Source organism: Notolepis coatsorum (assembly GCF_963971535.1).
Source record: "Notolepis coatsorum genome assembly, chromosome: 14".
Lineage (NCBI taxonomy): Eukaryota > Metazoa > Chordata > Actinopteri > Aulopiformes > Paralepididae > Notolepis > Notolepis coatsorum.
In genome coordinates, this window is record NC_140178.1 from 15,482,360 (window position 1) to 15,500,735 (window position 18,376).

Here is an 18,376-nt window from a genome sequence, read left to right on the forward strand (position 1 = left end):
AGGACCCCTAAAACCACCACCACCACTAACACCACCACTAACACCACTACTACTAACACCACCACTAACACCACCACCACTAACACCACCACTCAACAACCACCACCAACACCACCACCACTAACACCACCACCACTAACACAACCACCACTAACACCACCACCACTAACACCACCACTAACACAACCACCACCAACACCACCACCACTAACACCACCACTAACACAACCACCACCAAACCACCACCACTAACACCACCACTAACACCACTACTAACACCACTAACACCACCACCACCACTAACACCACCACTAACACCACCACCACTAACACCACCACCACTAACACCACCACTAACACAACCACCACTAACACCACCACCACTAACACCACCACCACTAACACCACTACCACTAACACCACCACTAACACAACCACCACTAACACCACCACTAAAACCACCACCACCACTAACACCACTACTAACACCACTACCACTAACACCACCACTAACACAACCACCACTAACACCACCACTAACACAACCACCACCAACACCACCACTAACACCACCACCACTAACACCACCACCACCACTAACACCACCACTAACACAACCACCACCAACACCACCACTAACACCACCACCACTAACACCACCACCACCACTAACACCACCACTAAAACCACCACCACCACTAACACCACTACTAACACCACTAACACCACCACCACCACTAACACCACCACTAACACCACCACCACTAACACCACCACCACTAACACCACCACTAACACAACCACCACTAACACCACCACCACTAACACCACCACTAACACAACCACCACCAACACCACCACTAACACCACCACCACCAACACCACCACTAACACCACCACCACTAACACCACCACTAACACAACCACCACCAACACCACCACCACTAACACTACCACCACTAACACCACCACTAACACCACCACTAACACAACCACCACCAACACCACCACCACTAACACTACCACCACTAACACCACCACCACCACCACTACTAACACTACCACCACTAACACCACCACCAAATCAAATAAAATCAAGGCCCGACAACACACGTTAATGTCCCCATGGGCCGGACACGTCTTCTTTAGCCAAGTCAAGAAGAAACAATAAATCAAGAACAAAACAAAAACACCATGAAGTCCAAAACATTTCAAATAAATAAAATAAATGAATGCAACACTCCCAGACATACCCCACGCGAAGGTAAGGAAAAACTCACCAAAACCTAAAAAAAAATGCACCACAGGCAATATGGAGGAGAGAAGCCTTAGAAGGGTCGTTCAAGGGGGGATCTCCTTTCTTAGATGTCGGTGATAGTACTGTTGCAATAAAACAGGTGAAACAGTTGCATGTACACATATGTGTAATGAAACACAGATAAGTGCATGCAATAGCAACTGAACATTTTGAAATATTGAAAAATAGAGCTGATGGATGGATCTATTTGAGACATGGGGGCGGCGCAGAGAGGGTCGCATCCTCCCGGTCTTCATCACGGGACGTCCACCACTCCGGTCATCACCACGAGACAGCCACTCACAGGGAGACAGGGAGACGGGACAGGCGTTAGACAGTTAGCGTGATTGTGATGGGCGGACATAGCAATATATACTTGTGGTAAGCATATGTGGATAGAATAGATATATGTAGTAAGCATATTATGTGAATAGAATAGAAGTACTAAACCACGTTGACAGACCACAGACAGAAGACGGTAACTAACGAACCAGCCGGTAACTGCCCACCAGCCCGTAACACTAACACCACCCCCACCAACACCACTGACACCACCACTAACACCACCACCACGAAACTATTTTTCAGTTCCAGCTGAGCACCGATTTTTCATGTTCCGAACCAATTAATCCCGGTGTGAACGCGCCGGCCGGTTTGAGATTACGTTCGGGAACCGGCTCTAAGAGTTGACCCCCCCTTCCCCTGTGCCCAACCTTCCACACGCACTATGCCCCCCCTCCCTCATTCCTGTCAACTGGGATGGGAGGCACATGTGGAAATTCAGAGCAGTACAAGAGCCAAGCCTGACAGAGCCACACATCAGACCACCACATTCCCTATATCTCTATATCTCTCCATCTCTCCCCCTCTCTCTCCTCTGTTTCTCTCTCTCTCCAAGTACATTTTTCTCAATATTCAGTGACACAATCAATTATGTCATTCACAATACCGGTACCATCTTTGAGTGCATTAATTGAGAACTCACACACACCATGCTGCTGTGTTAGTGGTGGATGCCCCTCTGCACTCCTCTGGACAACAGCCATGTGCATGTCCTTCTATAGTGTGGTAGTGAAAGGGTTAAGGGCATGTATACAGTGCATGCTTCCTCCAGTAACTCCCATTAATCCTTCCAGTAACCCTGGAAAAGGGTGGGAACAGGGTGGAAAGGACATAAGAGCAAAATGGCCGCCATGTGAATGTGGTCAATGTGGTTTTTCAGGGGAATAACGGTGGATTTGAAGTACTCCAAAAACAGGTATGTTTTCCATACGCACCACAGCCAATCGTGTGGTATTAGTCAACATTCAGGACAATCCCCTTAAGCCATGTCACACTGATGTATACAGCTCACATGAAAATCAACGATAAAGATGGAAAGTGATTGTGACAGTGCCCAGAAGTATATGGTGGATATTAGGGCTGCCCCCGCATTTCATTGTATACTTGTATGCAGTGACAAATAAAACTCTTGACTTGACTTGACTTGACTAAGGATTTGGATGGTCGACTAGGATTGGCCAAAATTTGCCGTTAGTAGACTATTGGTCGACGTAAAAAAATAAATAAAAAAAGGGATAATATTTAAAAGAAAATATTTTGTAATTAAAAAAAAATAAAATTATCATTCCATTTGGGCTGTGGGGGGTGCTTAACAGTGATGACACAGATTACTTGTAAAAGTAATCCGATTACTGATTACTGATTACTCCTTTAAAAAGTAATCCAAGTTACTTTACTGATTACTTGATTATCAGAGTAACTTAGTTACTTTGAAAGTAACTAGGTTACGAAGTCGTCGTCGTTCCCCCAACAGTTTTTTTTAAACGCTTTATTGAAAGTGCATAAATTGTTTTTAACTTGTTTCTCTGCACATAACGTAAATTGTTAAACTAGTGCTTCAGCTTCTGTACCATAAAGCAGTGCTTCCCAATCCTCTCCTCGAAGCACCCCAGCCGTTCCATGTATTTGTTAAATTCCACCACCAGCACACCTGATTCAACTTAACAAGCCCTTTATTAGTTGAATCAGGTGTGCTGGTGGTGGAATTTAACAAATACATGGAACGGCTAGGGTGCTTCGAGGAGAGGATTGGGAACCACTGCCATAAAGTATGGTAAAGCAACAGTCTATGATGCTCACAGCATTAGAGCAGCCAGCCAGTGGTTGTACAAAACCAGTGTATCCATTCACATCTAACAAATGCAGGCTGAACTATTCAATTATATCAACTGTAACTATTAAATTGTTTTTATAAATGTCTCTCTATAAACATACAATCAGTCTCTCTTTAACATGTAAATTAACTGTAAATCTGGCAAATAAGAGCTTTTGCTCTGCCACCATCAAATATACATTAATCAATAGGGAAAGAAACAATCTCTCTCTTTTGCTGTTTGGCTGGCCTCCGAGTCCTCCTGTACCTAGTCGAAGCGTCGGCTAGTGTTGTGATTCCAGATGCTTTCAATGCAATTGGATGTGCTGTTTTTAGCGGTAGACAGTATTTTGACTGAGGCTACGTTTAAACGAGCGTTTTGGGGTGGAAGTCTGAACAGAAACCGCAAGAAGAGGTTTCACTTCGTTTAGACAAGCGTTTTGGGGTGGAATTCTCAGACGAACATAACAACGGAGCCCTGCTGTCACACGATTGGCGCATATGTCACATGACGTGCTGTGAAGACCTGCCCTACTCTGCCTCTGATTCGCAGACTGTGGATGGGGAATGTGATTGGGCCAAAGCAGAGTCACTCACAGACAGAGAGTCCAGTCACGCCGCGGGACACATTCTTGTGTAACCCTTTCACTGCCACACCACGTCACTCCATAATAATAATAAGAAAAACAGCTCAAAATGTATTTTTGACTGTCGAAAACGAAATAAAATACTGCATTCCGCCTGCATTATGAATTTATGATGAGATAGTAACGAAATAGTAACGCACAGCCACTTGGACAAGTAACTGCAATCAGATTACTGGCTTTTAAAGATTAACGCGTTAGATAACTATTTTCGGGGAAAAGTAATCAGATTACAATAACGCGTTACTTAGTAACGCGTTACCGGCATCACTGGTGCTTAATGTCTGAAGGAGTCGACTGAAGGCTTCTTGTCCTCTGCAAAAGCATGCAATTGGTCCACTGATGGATACATCTTGATATTTATAGTGTAGTGTGTTCATTAGATGGGTGAAATCCTCTTTCAGTGCCTCTGTGCCTGTTTTCGTAGGCAGTTAGCCTCTGGTATGCGTGCCATTAGCGTTAGCCACGCTTCTAGGCCTATTTTCTTTTGGAAAGAATGATACAAAAAAAATAATAATAATACAATTATTATATTCGACTAAGAGGTTGGCCAGTCGACTACGGCTCCTTTCGACCGATTAGTCGACTAATCGATTAATAGGGGTCAGCCCTAGTGGATATTATTCAAGCAAAAGCCTATGAATATACAACAATGTGTGCATTTATTGAAAAACACGCCAATGTAGGACTCAATCATGTATAGTGTATTAAAGAGGACTGCGTCCCATTTTAAGAATTCACATGTACTACCTGTGCCCCTGGACTGTTCAGTCAGTATTTGTTGACAAGCATAACTCTCTCCTAAAGCTAGACATCAGAGAGAGAGAGAGAGAGAGAGAGAGAGAGAGAGAGAGAGAGAGAGAGAGAGAGAGAGAGAGGGAGAGAGAGAGAGAGAGAGAGAGAGAGAGATAGAGAAAGAGAGAGAGAGAGAGAGAGAGAGAGAGAGAGAGAGAGAGAGAGAGAGAGAGAGAGAGAGAGAGAGAGAGAGAGAGAAAGAGAGTGAGTGAGAGAGAGTGAGAGAGAGAGAGAGTGAGAGAGAAGCCTACAGCCACTGATGTCAGTCATGTGCTCACACCCAGGTTTACATGCTAGCACTGCTAGGAGGTCTGAGCCAGAATTAAAAGCAAATTGTGGGTCTAAATAACTCTCTCTCTCCTCTCATTATATATATCCTCCTCCTCTCTCATTATCTCTCTCTCCCCTCTTCTCATTCTCTCTATATCTCCAATCTCCTTTCTCTATCCTCCTCTCTCATCCTACTCCTCTCTCATCCTACTCCTCTCTCATTCTCTCTCTCTCTTGTCACAGCCTCTTCACCCTGCTCCCCTCTGGGAGAAGGCTGAGGATCCCAAAGGCTGTGAAAGCTCGTCACAGACTGAGCTTCTTCCCATCAGCCGCCAGGCTGATCAATGCCTCAGCCCCCCCCCCCCCTCTGCCCCCAAGTGACACTGGCACAATGATACTTCTTCTTTCGTGTAACGTCAGAGGTCCAACTCCGTATCTTGTAGCCATGCCCTTAACTCTGGTCCCACATCAAAGAGGCTGGCTTCCGAGGGTGGTTTGTATAGGGGGCAGATGGTCAGGATGTGGTCAACAGTCTGCTCAGGGTCTCCACACTCACATGCAGCGCTGTCTGCCAGGCCCCACTTCTTTAATGATGCTTTAAAGTGACCAACCCCAGATCTTAAACGGTTCAGCAGAACCCATTGCCGGTGTGGAAGATAGTCTCCTGTGGCCCCATCTCCTGGATCCCAGATGTAGTGGTGGATACGGGTTGGCCCAGCACTCTCCCACTCTCTCTTCCAGGCTGCCGCCAGCCATCCATTTCTGGATAGGTCCTCAGTGGTGGAACGGAGCATCTCTTGTGCCACCTTGTTGTAGGGGTGGTGGGACTTGAGTCTGCTCATAGGTGCTGTTGTTGTTGTGGTGTTGTGTAGGATGTGCCAGTCATGCTTCACTGCCTTCCTTGCTAGGGCGAGAGTGGCAGCCTCTCGTCGTAGGCCAGCTGGTGCGATTCCTGCAAGGACTGGCAGCAGGAAGACGGGTGTAGCCTTCAGGCATCCAGTGATGATCCGGAGGGCGTTGTTAGTAGCCGCATCAACTTTTTTAACGTGTGGGCTTCTGCTCCAGACTGGGGTACAGTACTCTGCTGCCGAGAAGACCAGGGCTTGGGTGGATATCCGAAGGGTCTTGGCAGTGGCTCCCCAGGTTGTACCTGCGAGGCGTCGGATCAGCACAACCCTTGATGTTGTCTTTGCCCTGACATCTTCGAGGTGTTGTTTGAAGGACAGTGTCCGATCCAGACGCACGCCAAGGTATTTAGGGGCTTGCTGGGACTCCAGACGCTTGTGGTCAGCATATACCTCCAGTTCCCTCTTGGCGTCTCTGTTGCAGAGATGGTATGCTGCTGTAACGGTCTTGCTGGTGCTGAGCTGAAGGCGCCACTTTTGTAGATAGGCTACTAGGATGTCCATGTCTTGGTTAAGACCGTCCTCCAGTGACACTGACACTGACAATGACACTGACTGCACTGCACTAGTCCTTACTGGAACTCTGCACTCTACACTTTATATATATATATGTATTTAATTGATTAATCCTCCACTGCACTGTTTTTTGTCCTGTGTCTGTGCTGGTGTTTGTCGTTTACTGTGAAAAAAGAAAGGAAAAAATGCATACACTGTAATACTGCAACAATTACCAATGTGTTTTACACAAATGGCTTAATAAATGAATCTGAATCTGAATCTATATCACCCCTCTTATCTCTCTATCCCCTCCTCTCTCATTCTATATCTATTTCTATTTGTTCTATCTCCCTCTCTCTTGAGAGAAGTGACCTTGGATGCAGGAATACTGTGAGTTCCTAAATGGAGTGTTATTCCCTTTCAGTGGCTCAGTGGAGCAGAGAGGACCCTAGATGCAGATGTGGAATGTGCTAGAGGGAGCAATTCTGCTGGTGACATATTGAGATGTCAATGGCCCTTCAGCAACACACTTTTTCTATTGGGCTATAGGGATTTTCTTTCCACCAGTGAAACTGAATAGCACAAGCACAGAAGCATGGCACAATAACAATAATAATAATAATAATAATAATAATAATAATAATAATAATAATAATAATAATAATAATAATAATAATAATAATAATAATAATAATAATAATAATAATAATAATAATCATAATCATAATCATAATCATAATAATAATCATAATCATAATCATAATCATAATCATAATCATATGTTTTATTTATATAGCGCCTTTCTAGAAGGTATTCTAAAAGTCGCACACATGCTTAATGCAACCCACATAGTGGAAATACTGTACACAGGGACATTTTAAATTGAAAACACCATACATGGTTGAATTTATTTATGTCATATACATTTTACACAGACCTAAATTTGTAAGACGGCTGTTATAAACGTTGATCGTTCATTTGTGAATGTGAATGAGCATGATTGGCTAGACGCGGGCATGGATTTATCATGGCTCCACAGTGAATGTGCTTTGTAAGCCTTCGCAAAGAACCGGTTACCTCATCCTCGATGAGCCTCCGAAGATCCCGGGACTCTTGGCAGATTTGCATTATGCATCAAAAGCCTAGACTGAAGACTTAACACATAATATCACTCACGTTTGTCCCATTTCTTAATATGAGGAAATCTCTATTATGAGTCTGCCGTGCAAGCCGCTTCGAGTCGTTTGCAGTCACTCTAGCAGCATTAAAGTGACAATATGTGTTCTTTTAATTAATCAAAGTCTGGAGCGTGTACAAAGCCAACTGAGGCCACCAGACTGTGACACTCGCCTTCGCTGCTCTAGCCTCAAATGGTCTGGTGAGACACACTTAGTCAGCCTTCTCTCTCTGCGGCAGGTGGTGTAGTGGTTAACACTGTCACCTCACAGCTAGAAGGTCCAGGGTTCGATTCCCACTTGGGGACCAGGTTTCCGTGTTGCCAGGTACCCAGGTGGGGTATCTCCCGGGCCTGTCTGTGTGGAGTTTGCATGGTCAAAGTACCAGAAAATACCCCCAAAATACCCTAAAATACCCCCAAAGTACCCCAAAATATCGCTAAAATACCCGAAATTACCCCAAAGTACCCCAAAGTATACCCCAGAATACCCCAAAGTTAGGGATGTCCGATATTATCGGCCTACCGATATTATCGGCCGATATCGGCATTAAAATGTGATATCGGTTGATATCGGTATCGGAAATTAAGAGTTGGACAATATCGGTATATCGGTATCGGTAAAAAAGCCAATATCGAGCATCCCTACCCAAAGTACCACAAAATACCCCAAAGTACCCGCAAATACCCCAAAGTATACCCCAAAATACCCCAAAGTACCCTAAAATACCCCAAAATACCACAAAGTACCCCAAAGTATACCCCAAAATACCCTAAAATACCCCAAAATACCCCCAAAGTACCCTAAAACACCCCAAAATACCCCATAGTACCCCAAAGTATACCCCAAAATACCCCAAGTAGCCTATACTTGGGGGTATACTTTGGGGTATTTTGGCGTCTTTTGGGGGTATTTGGGGGGGTATTTTGCTGTACTTTGGGGTATTTTTGGGTATACTTTGGGGTATTTGGGGGTATTTTGGGGTATTTTAGGGTATAGGGTTTTTGTAAATGCTCCTCCTGCCGGAGTATTTAAACCCCCGCCTGCATGGCTCAGATCGGCCCAGAAAAGAAACTACACCATTTCTAATGGAGTGCAATACCGGCTGGAAGGCGTAGGCAGCGGTATTTGCCCTTTTGCGAGCTGAGACCCATTCCCAATGATAACATCAGGCTGGATAACTGGAATGGCGATCAGATAATTGGATACTTTTTTTTACTCTATATATCCAATCTTGCGTTGATCTGATATTTCTTTCTCCCACAATTGAAGCTGTCTGTGTGTGCTGTGTGTGGCTGTTTACCGTTGGGTGCAGGAGGCGGGGGGGGGGGGGTTGGGTGCGCCGCACTCCAGGGCCCATTTCATGTATGCACGAGGGGACATAATAATGATAATCTAGCGTTGATTTCAGGAAGATTCGATCGCGTCTTTTTCCTGGAATTACTCAGAAGCACCCAAACTATATTCATATTCAAACGGTATAAAACGGAAGTGTACAGATGAAAAAATTATCAGTTTTTTGCATGTTGACTGGAAGCAACTCACTGACAATCTACGGTGTTATTAGACCCATAGCTATAATATAAAATATAGGTTTAGCTCTACAAACAAGGTGAGCGTTTACATGGGGTTAATGGGCGACAAGGCCAGATGCACTTCCCGGAAGGGGCGTGGCACTCAATGTGTTAATGATGCCAAAAGAATAGCGTTGAATAATAATAATAATAATAAACTTTATTTGTATAGCACCTTTCATACAGAAACTGCAGCTCAAAGTGTTTCATAACAGAAAAAAGACAGGCATAAAATGAGCGCTTAAAGTGCAGACATAAAATCACAGTTTTTCACATTAGGATCTAACATCCCAACAGGCCACTTTGTTTATGGTTTGATTCAGTTTTAAATAGACAATAATAAAAAGAGTAAGATAAAATAGACAGAGTAAAATAGTCCAGTGCAATAAAATTGTAGAATAGAATAGATTAAAAAATATATATATTTTACAGTGCAATAAAATGTTTCTGGATTACTGCTCAACATTTCAAAGTCGTCTTTACCTTCTCTGTTTGGTATCCACAGTTTAAAACTTGACAGTCTTCCCTCCTGTTTTATACCTACTTTGACCCTTTGAACCTCCCACCCAGGGCAAACCTCCCTCTCAGGGCGCAGTTCCCTCTCTCAGGGTGCAGTTCTAGGCCTGGGTCCTACACAGTTTTAAAGCCTGACAGTCTCTTGTTTGATACCCACACAGTTTAATACCTGACAGTTTTGAACCTGTAATAAAAAGCAATAGACAGAATAAAATAATACAGTGCAATAATAGAATAGTAGAATAGAATAGATAGTCAAATTATGCAATATAATGGACAGAGTAAAATAGTGCTACAGTACAATCAACAGCAGAGTGTATTAGAAGGCTATGGTGAAGAGGTACGTTTTTAGCTTATTTTTGAAAATATTAAGAGATCTAGCTTCACTAATGTCCATAGGTAGGGTGTTCCATAACTTTGGTGCATAGTTTGCAAAAGCTGCATCCTCGATTTTCCTTAGACTGTGGCTTGGAACCTTCAATAGACCAGTAGTAGATGATCGCAATGTTCTAGGAGGCACATAGTTGACTAGAGAATTTGCAATGCAGCTTGGTTCCATTTAGTGCTCTGTATATAAGGAGGAGGACCTTGAAATCAATTATAAATGTTACCGGAAGCCAGTGTAGGTTAGCTAATACTGGACTGATGTGGTCTCTCCTCTTGGTTCTACTTAGTAGCCTAGCTGCCGAGTTTTGAATGAGTTGTAGTTGTTCTGTGTTCTTTTTTTGGGAGGCCAGTGAGGAGTGCATTACAGTAGTCAAGTCGGCTAGAGATAAAGGCATGGATCAGTTTTTCAGCGTCTTTTTGATTTATTAACGGCTGTACTTTAGCTATGTTTCTAAGGTGGAAAAATGATGTTTTTGTGACATTATTGATGTGTGATTTAAAGCTTAGGTCTGAGTCTATTATAACACCAAGACTTGTAACTTCGGGTTTGATCCAAGGAGTAAGTTGCCCCATATTGCTCTGTAACATTTCTCTTTTTGTTATAGGACCGACTAGTAGGATTTCAGTTTTGCCCTCATTTAATTTTAGGAAGTTGTTTGTCATCCATTTGTTTATTGCTAAGAGACAGGCGGAAATGGAGTTTATAGCTGTGTGGGTCATTTGGTTCAGCGGAGATGTACAATTGTGTGTCATCTGCGTAACTACGGAAACATACATTGTGTTTTCTAATGATGTCTCCGAGTGGCAGCATGTATAGTGAGAATAATAATGGACCAAGGCAGCTCCCCTGTGGAACTCCGAAGTAGGTGTCATGTTTCTCAGAAGAATGATCTCCAAGCCTGACGTAATATTTTCTCCCTATTACTGTATGTTCTGAACCTGTTTAATACATAGTCAGAAAGACCAACTAACTTTTCTAGACGATTTATTAGGATATCATGGTCGATCGTGTAAAATGCTGCGCATAGATCTAATAGGACGAGAATTGAGACTTTGTTTGCATTAGAGTTTATTCTGAGGTCACTAATTATTTTTGTAAGAGCAGTTTCAGTGCTATGGTGCGTTCTGAAGCCTGATTGAAATTCCTCCATGATGTTGTTTTCTTTGAGAAAGGAGTTTATTTGTATTGCGACAATTTTTTCAAGTATCTTACTGATGAATGGGAGGTTGGATATAGGCCTATAGTTGGTTAGTACATTACTGTCTAGTTTGGGTTTCTTTAGTAAGGGTCTTACAACAGCTGTTTTGAATGCGTCTGGGAAAATACCTGTCAGAAGCGATGTATTTATAATATTTAGGACATGACTTGCAATACTACAATATTTGCTTAAAAAATGCTGTGTGTAACTGAGGGGTACAATTCCCTGACTGTATTGATAAGTATGGTATCATTAAACCACTACCGCTTTATGTACTTTAATTACTGGCCATACAGTACATGATATATAAATATGATGAACACTTCCCACAATGAATCGGTTCCACACAAAGGTGTAATCAAGTATTTATTGCAGCAAAAGGTACATAATATACTTCTCTATTTTACTGTGGATGCGCTTATAAGGCAAAGGAATGTGCGTAGGCAAATCAATAATGAATGTCCATTCTCTGGTTACGCAGGAGGTAATTATACAACCTGAATCTTAGGGAATTATATCTATGGTACACTAGTAATATATAGCGGGAGATACTGGAAGGGTCCCCCCGGTTGTAAGCCAGCAGGGGTAGAGGATCTGTCGGTAGTAGAGAGTCTGGTCAACGATGACTAAGGAGACTCCAAGTACAGGAGACGGTGCAATAGTCTCTTGATCCACAGACGAATACAGCTGTTCTCCGTAGACTGTAGCTCCACAGTGAAGAAAGCTAGCCGGCCTCAGGCTCTCTGAGGCGCCGACTCGACCTGGCTCCTCACAGGGTAAATCCCACACGTGTAGGCGTCGGCGATTCTCCGCTCCATAAATCACAGGACCAAAACAAATATAATCCAGCCGCAAAGGGCTATGTAGTCGTCGGGTAGATTAATCCAGTGTACATGTCCACACGGTTCTCGTCTAGGTCTCCTCGGGTGAAAGCGCCATGAAAGCAGCCCAGCCTGGATAAGCACTCTAGCTGATACGAGGAAGCGTTGGTGATGCTGGTCACTGTAGAACTTTAGCCGCACGATACACTATACACAAATAGACTATTACTGACTTAATAGAAATATGTCGCACTCGACGGTATAGCGCCAAACTCTGACAATTCAGTTATTAATTCGCACGCGGTCTCAATGCTCTATTTGGGGCCAAACAGGCCATACTTCACCGCACGGAGTATCGTGGGTGAGGCTTCAACTTATTGGGTAACTCTACTTCTGTATTCACCTGCGCCATATTTATATGCACGGCGAACAATCTAGTGCCAACCTCATTTCTGTCTCGTATCCCTGGGCAAGGCCGGGCATGTCCAGACATGTCTTGACGGTGGCTTTGAACCTGACTCTGGAGGCACGGCCCTGGCGCCTGTGGACCGCTGTCCAATAGGAGAATGAAATATTATGGTCTGTACTAGGCTAAAAGGACATTCCGTGTATATGTACAAGGAATATACAAGGGATATCAAACGATATACAAATACTATGCAATATATATCAATCAATAAATATATATATTCGGTTTAATCTGATCCTTTGTAACAGCCGCCTCCTAATTAGTCCCACCTAATTAGCTAAGCAGAGACAGATTAACCGCACTGTCGCACTGTCCACTACTCAATGTCTGTTGTGAGGGGTCGGGCAGTTCACAAAGTCATGGGTCATGGTCGTCATCGATAGTATCGGGGAGCCTTGGCAGTTCTATTAGCCTCGCCACGGGTCGGGTGTAGATCCGTCCTTGGACGAGCACTTCGGCTGCTCGGACCTTTCCGTCGGCACCGGTGATCACTTTGCTTACGCGGCCAGCCGGCCACATAGCTCGGGGTAGTGACTGGTCGATAATCATGACGACTGTTCCTTCTGTCAAATTGTCTCTCTCTTTCACCCATTTCTGGCGGGTCTGTAGAGACGGTAGATAGTGGAGTAGGAAGCTGTTCCAAAACTTGTCAGCCAATACTTGACTGTACCTCCACATTCTTCGGCCGTTCGCTTCTTCAGGCCTGTACATTGTCTGTGGTAGCGCGGGGTCCAGCCGCCCCATCAAGAGTGTGTTGGGGGTGACTGGGTCGACATCTGCTACATCACTTGAGACGTAACCGAGGGGCTTTGAGTTCAATACTCCCTCGATCTCCGTGAGGACTGTCATTAGGACTTCTTCCGCCACGGTCTGGGCCCCAAGCACGGCGTACAGGGCTGTCTTTATTGAACGTACTTCTCGTTCCCAAGTTCCACCGAAGTGAGGTGCGTTCGGGGGGTTAAACTGGAAGTCAATCTGGGATGGAGCGAGGTGGGTCTTAAGTTCTGGGCCCATAGCTTGGAAGCTCTCTCTCAGCTCTCTTTCTCCGCCTTTGAAGTTTGTCCCGTGATCAGACAATAGTATAGACGGTTTGCCTTTTCGCGATGTGAATCTTCGGAAGGCCATAAGGAATGAGTCTGTGCTCATGGTTGGAAGGAGTTCTATATGCATCGCTCGGGTGGTCATGCATTTGAATACAATACCCCACCGCTTCTCGGTTCCTCTTCCTTTCTTTATATACAGCGGGCCGAAACAGTCCATACCGGTGGAGTGAAAAGGCTTGTCGCCGAGTCGGAGGCGACAGGGAGGTAGGTCAGCCATCCGGGGTATACTGGGCTGCGCTCGCCACTTACGACAGTCTAGACAGGTTCGCTGGAAGCGCCGCACTGCTTCTCTCCCTTGCAGTATCCAATAACGACGTCTGATCTCCGCGAAGACTCTCTCTGCCCCGGCGTGATGCACATCCTCGTCGTATTTCTTTATGATCAGCTCTGTGACCTTGTGTCGGCTGTTTAAGACTATCGGGTACTTGATGTCATCCGGTAAGTCTGGAGCTCTCCGCAGACGACCACCCACTCTGATGAGACCATGGGCGTCGCTCTCGGGGGCTAGGTGGAGCAGTCTGCTGTCTGATGGGACGGGCTTTGCTCCCTGTAGACAGTCTAGCTCATCGGGGAACAAGTCTCTCTGGGCTCGTTGTAGTAGAAGAAGTTCTGCTTCTTCGTAGTCAGCTGCTGTAATGTCAGTAGTGAGCTGAACCTCTGGGTGGTGCCACAGGAATGTCTTTAGCTGCGCACTCTCTAGGGTGAGGCAATCGTCTATGTCGGGGTCTGTGGAGACGAGTGTGTTCAATCCACAGAACATAGATTTCTTGTTTTCGGCCTCCTCTTTACTCGCTTCCCGTGGGGTGGGTGTAGGCCACTCTTCTTCCGGGAGCTTGAGGAACTCTGGCCCGTCACTGTATAGGTTGTGACGGGTGAGGTCATCCAGGGACATTCCCCGGGTGATGACGTCAGCTGGGTTGTGTTTTGTGTCCACATACCTCCAGCTTGCTACTTCTGTTAAATCTTGAATCTCTGTGACTCTGACTCCCACGAAGACCTTGTATCTGCACGAATCAGACCGGATCCATGTGAGTACTGTCGTGGAGTCTGACCACAAGATTGTTCTTTGCACCGGAATGGTGAGTTCACGTTGGATTAACGTGGCGAGTTGCGCTCCTGCTAGGGCTGCGCAGAGCTCTAGACGCGGGATAGATTGTTGCTTTCGTGGGGCTATTCTTGAGCGAGCCAGGATGAAAGCAGTATGTATTTCTCCTCCCTCCTCTCGGGCACGCAAGTAGGCCACCGAACCGTAGGCTACTTCGGAGGCGTCGCTGAAGACGTGCAGGTCCATCTGGCACGTCTCCGGCCTCACTGTGGGTGGGAAGTAGCTGCGGCGTATGTTGACACCTGGGAGTGAGCTGAGTTCCGTCTCCCACTCTCTCCATGTGGATGCAAGGTGTTCGGGTATGGGGTCGTCCCAGCCCTGGTCCTTGTCCCATAACGCTCTTACAATCATCTTTGCCCTGGTGGTGTAAGGTAGAATACATCCCAACGGGTCATATTGTCTGGCGAGTGTTCTGTATACACTCCGTCTGGTGGTCGGTAGTGCAGTCGACCTTCCCTGCTCCTTGGTCAGGGGTGTGTGTTTATAATGGAGCGAGTCTGTTTTGAAGCGCCAGACTAGTCCTAATGTCATTTCTTGGGCTTCTCCTGGGATGGTCGCCATCCAGGTCTCGCTGCTTGCTGCCTTGTCCTCGGGGGGGAGGCTGCGCAATACTTGCGGGTCGCTGCTGGCCCACTGCCTGAGATCAAAGCCGCCTTTGATCAGGGAGGCGCGGAGCTTGAGTAGAAGGGCCTCGGCTTCTTCTGGCGTCGAGACGCTTTGCAGACAGTTGTCCACGTAGAAACTATTTCCTACACTTTGTCGGACCTCTTCATCAGCTGCTGGGTCCTCTGCGACGTGTTTTTGCAGTGCAAACGTAGCACAGCATGGGCTGCATGTGGTTCCGAAAGGGAGGACTTCCCATTGATAGATGGCTGGTTGCTCATCCCCGATCCTCTCTCTCCATAGGAACCGCAGCAGGGGCTTGTCCTCCTCCACTAGTCTCACCTGCAGGAACATCCCTTTGATGTCGCCGCTGATGGCCACCTTGTCTTGGCGGAAACGTAGTAACACGCCTAGTAGAGAGGGGCCGAGTGTTGGGCCGGGCAAGAGCTCTTTATTCAGATTTTGTGATCCGATCTGGTAGCTGCAGTTGAACACAATACGATCCTTGCCGTTGTGGTGGACTTTGTGGTGCGGCACGTACCATGATTCGGTCGTCTGATCGGCCTCTTTAATGTCAATTTTCTTTATGTGTCCCGCTGTGATTAGCTTGTTAATCTCCGCGCGGTACACCGTCTCTTGAGCGGGGTCTCTGGCTAGGCGCCGCTCTGTGTTCAATAGATACCGCTCCGTCGCTTCTTTTGGGGCGTGGAAGGTAGGCATACCCTCTCGCCTCAGGAGTGGAGTTGCGTATCTCATCACTCCGTTGACTTTGACTCTCTTTGTCCCCTGCTCGAGGAGGGCTATAGCGTAAATGTCTTCCTTGGAACGAATGTCTTTCTTTTCGTTCTTAAAGGGCATTGTCTCTAGTGTCCATAGCCTCTCGACATGCTGTAGGAGGGTGGTGTCTTCTTCTGTCACTCTGGAGTGGAGGCAGTTAGTGGCTGCTGTTCGGTTAAGAGACTTAGCGAGGGGGCCTTGTAATGTCCATCCTAGGCGGGTCTCGACTGCTGCAGGACAGCCTCTGGGCCCTGTGTGGACCCGGTCTATCGGGACGATGAGGTCTGCATGGTCGGAGCCTATCAGCAGGGTCGGGGTGGCACCGTCTATGAGCGGTATAGGTAGTTGACGCAGGTGCACATATTTATCCATCAGCTTGGCGATGGGGTAGGTGTACTGCGACAGGCCTATTTCTTGGCTGGTGAAAGCGTTAGTAATCCTATACCGTCTCTCTGGCTGCCCGCTTGCTGCGATAGTGAAGGAGACATTCTCGCCCTTTATCGTCTTTAGATCTCTTCTTATTGTCCGAATCGTCATCTGGTTTTCGCTCCCCCGCAGCCCCAGCTGGGCCGCAGCGGACGCGAGGAGAAGGGTCTTCTCTGACCCGTCGTCAAGGACGGCGTAAGTGTCCATGACCTTATCTTGGTAACTCAGTGTTACGCGGACCACCTTTAAGAGCACCCGGGCGCCCCCGCTGCTGGCGGGGTCAATGTACATAACACTTGCCTTTGTGCTGCTTGAGGGTGCAGGCTTTCTTCTGTTACTGTCGTGTAGGACATCTAGGTGGGCTCCGTCACACCGACTACACCTCTTCTTTAAGCGGCAATCGGCTGCCATGTGACTGCGCGCACATCGGTAACAGCGTCGGTTGGACTTTATCCATTGACTCACCTCGTCGGCGGTCATCTTCTTGAACGTGTCACATTGTGACAACCAGTGTTCCTTTTCGCAGTACGGGCACACCATCTTCCACTTCTCTTTCATCGAGGGGGTACTGTGGTTCTTGCTGCTCGGTACTGATTCTGATTGGTGCATGATGGTCACCAATCTTCGGCCATCGTTTGCTCTCCTAGGTCCCTCTCTGGAGCTTGGGGTGCTCCGCATGAACGTATCCAACCGTAGGCTGTTGACTTCTCTCGCCAGGAAGTCGGCTAGGTCTAGGAGGGATGGCTCGGGACCATTAGGATCACGGTGGTCTCTTTGCCGCCTGAAGCACTCTTGTCGGGCGGGCGGAAGCTTCTCTAAAATCCTCTCGACATTAGAGTTTGCGTACAGTTCGTGCATACCCCTTTCTCTTTGCGCCCCCAGCATCCCTACCAGGGACTGCACCTTGATAGACAGGTCATCTAGTGAGCGATTGTCTGTGGCTGTGGGTAGGCGGTCAATATGCCTTATCTCTTGTATTACGTAGTCCCATATGCGTCCATATCTTTGGTCGAGTGCTGCTAGAGCCGCTGTGTATGGGGTAGTAGAGGTGGCATAGGCCAGCGCTATATTGTGCGCTCGGGGCACCTTGAGGTGCTTCAGTAGGATAGCATACTTGTACGGTTCATCAGCTACATCGGACATCATTGTCTCTAAGCACATTCGTAGCTCCGTGTACTGTGCTCTGTTCTCGTGGGTGAAGTCCGGAAACGTCGGTGTGCCAATGTATGATGCCATGGATGGCTGGCACATCGGTGAGCGTTGGAAGAGAGGCCTCCTAGGCGAGTCTCCTCTTACGCCTCTTGGTGGGCTGGTACCTGCTGGGTACCATGGCCCGCGTATCCAGGTGCTGTTCCTCGGGGCTGGTCGTGCGTCAAGCTCACCCGTGAATTGAGTCGGGGGTCTGTAGCGCAGAGCCGCGGGGGTAGAGCCTGGGCTGTACTGGACCTCCTGGTCCTGTGGAGTACTGTGCTGCTGTCGGGCTTGACTCTCCTCCTCTCCCTCTTCTTCTTCCTCTGGCAGGTCCTCTAGATCCTGTAGTCGTCTATTTAGCCTCTCCGCGGTGTAGACCGTTTCTTCCTTGTAGCTGGGTCTCACTTGGACCGGTCGGGGAAGGGGTTCGAAGGGGGATATAGGCTCTCTCTGGTGGTCGGGCTCA

General features: G+C 46.7%; 1 protein-coding gene across 1 annotated transcript in view; it reads left to right on the forward strand.

Moving 5' to 3' along the window:
- tecra (trans-2,3-enoyl-CoA reductase a) overlaps positions 1 to 18,376 on the forward strand; it is a 42,507-nt gene that overhangs the window by 5,113 nt on the left and 19,018 nt on the right. The window lies entirely within an intron of this gene.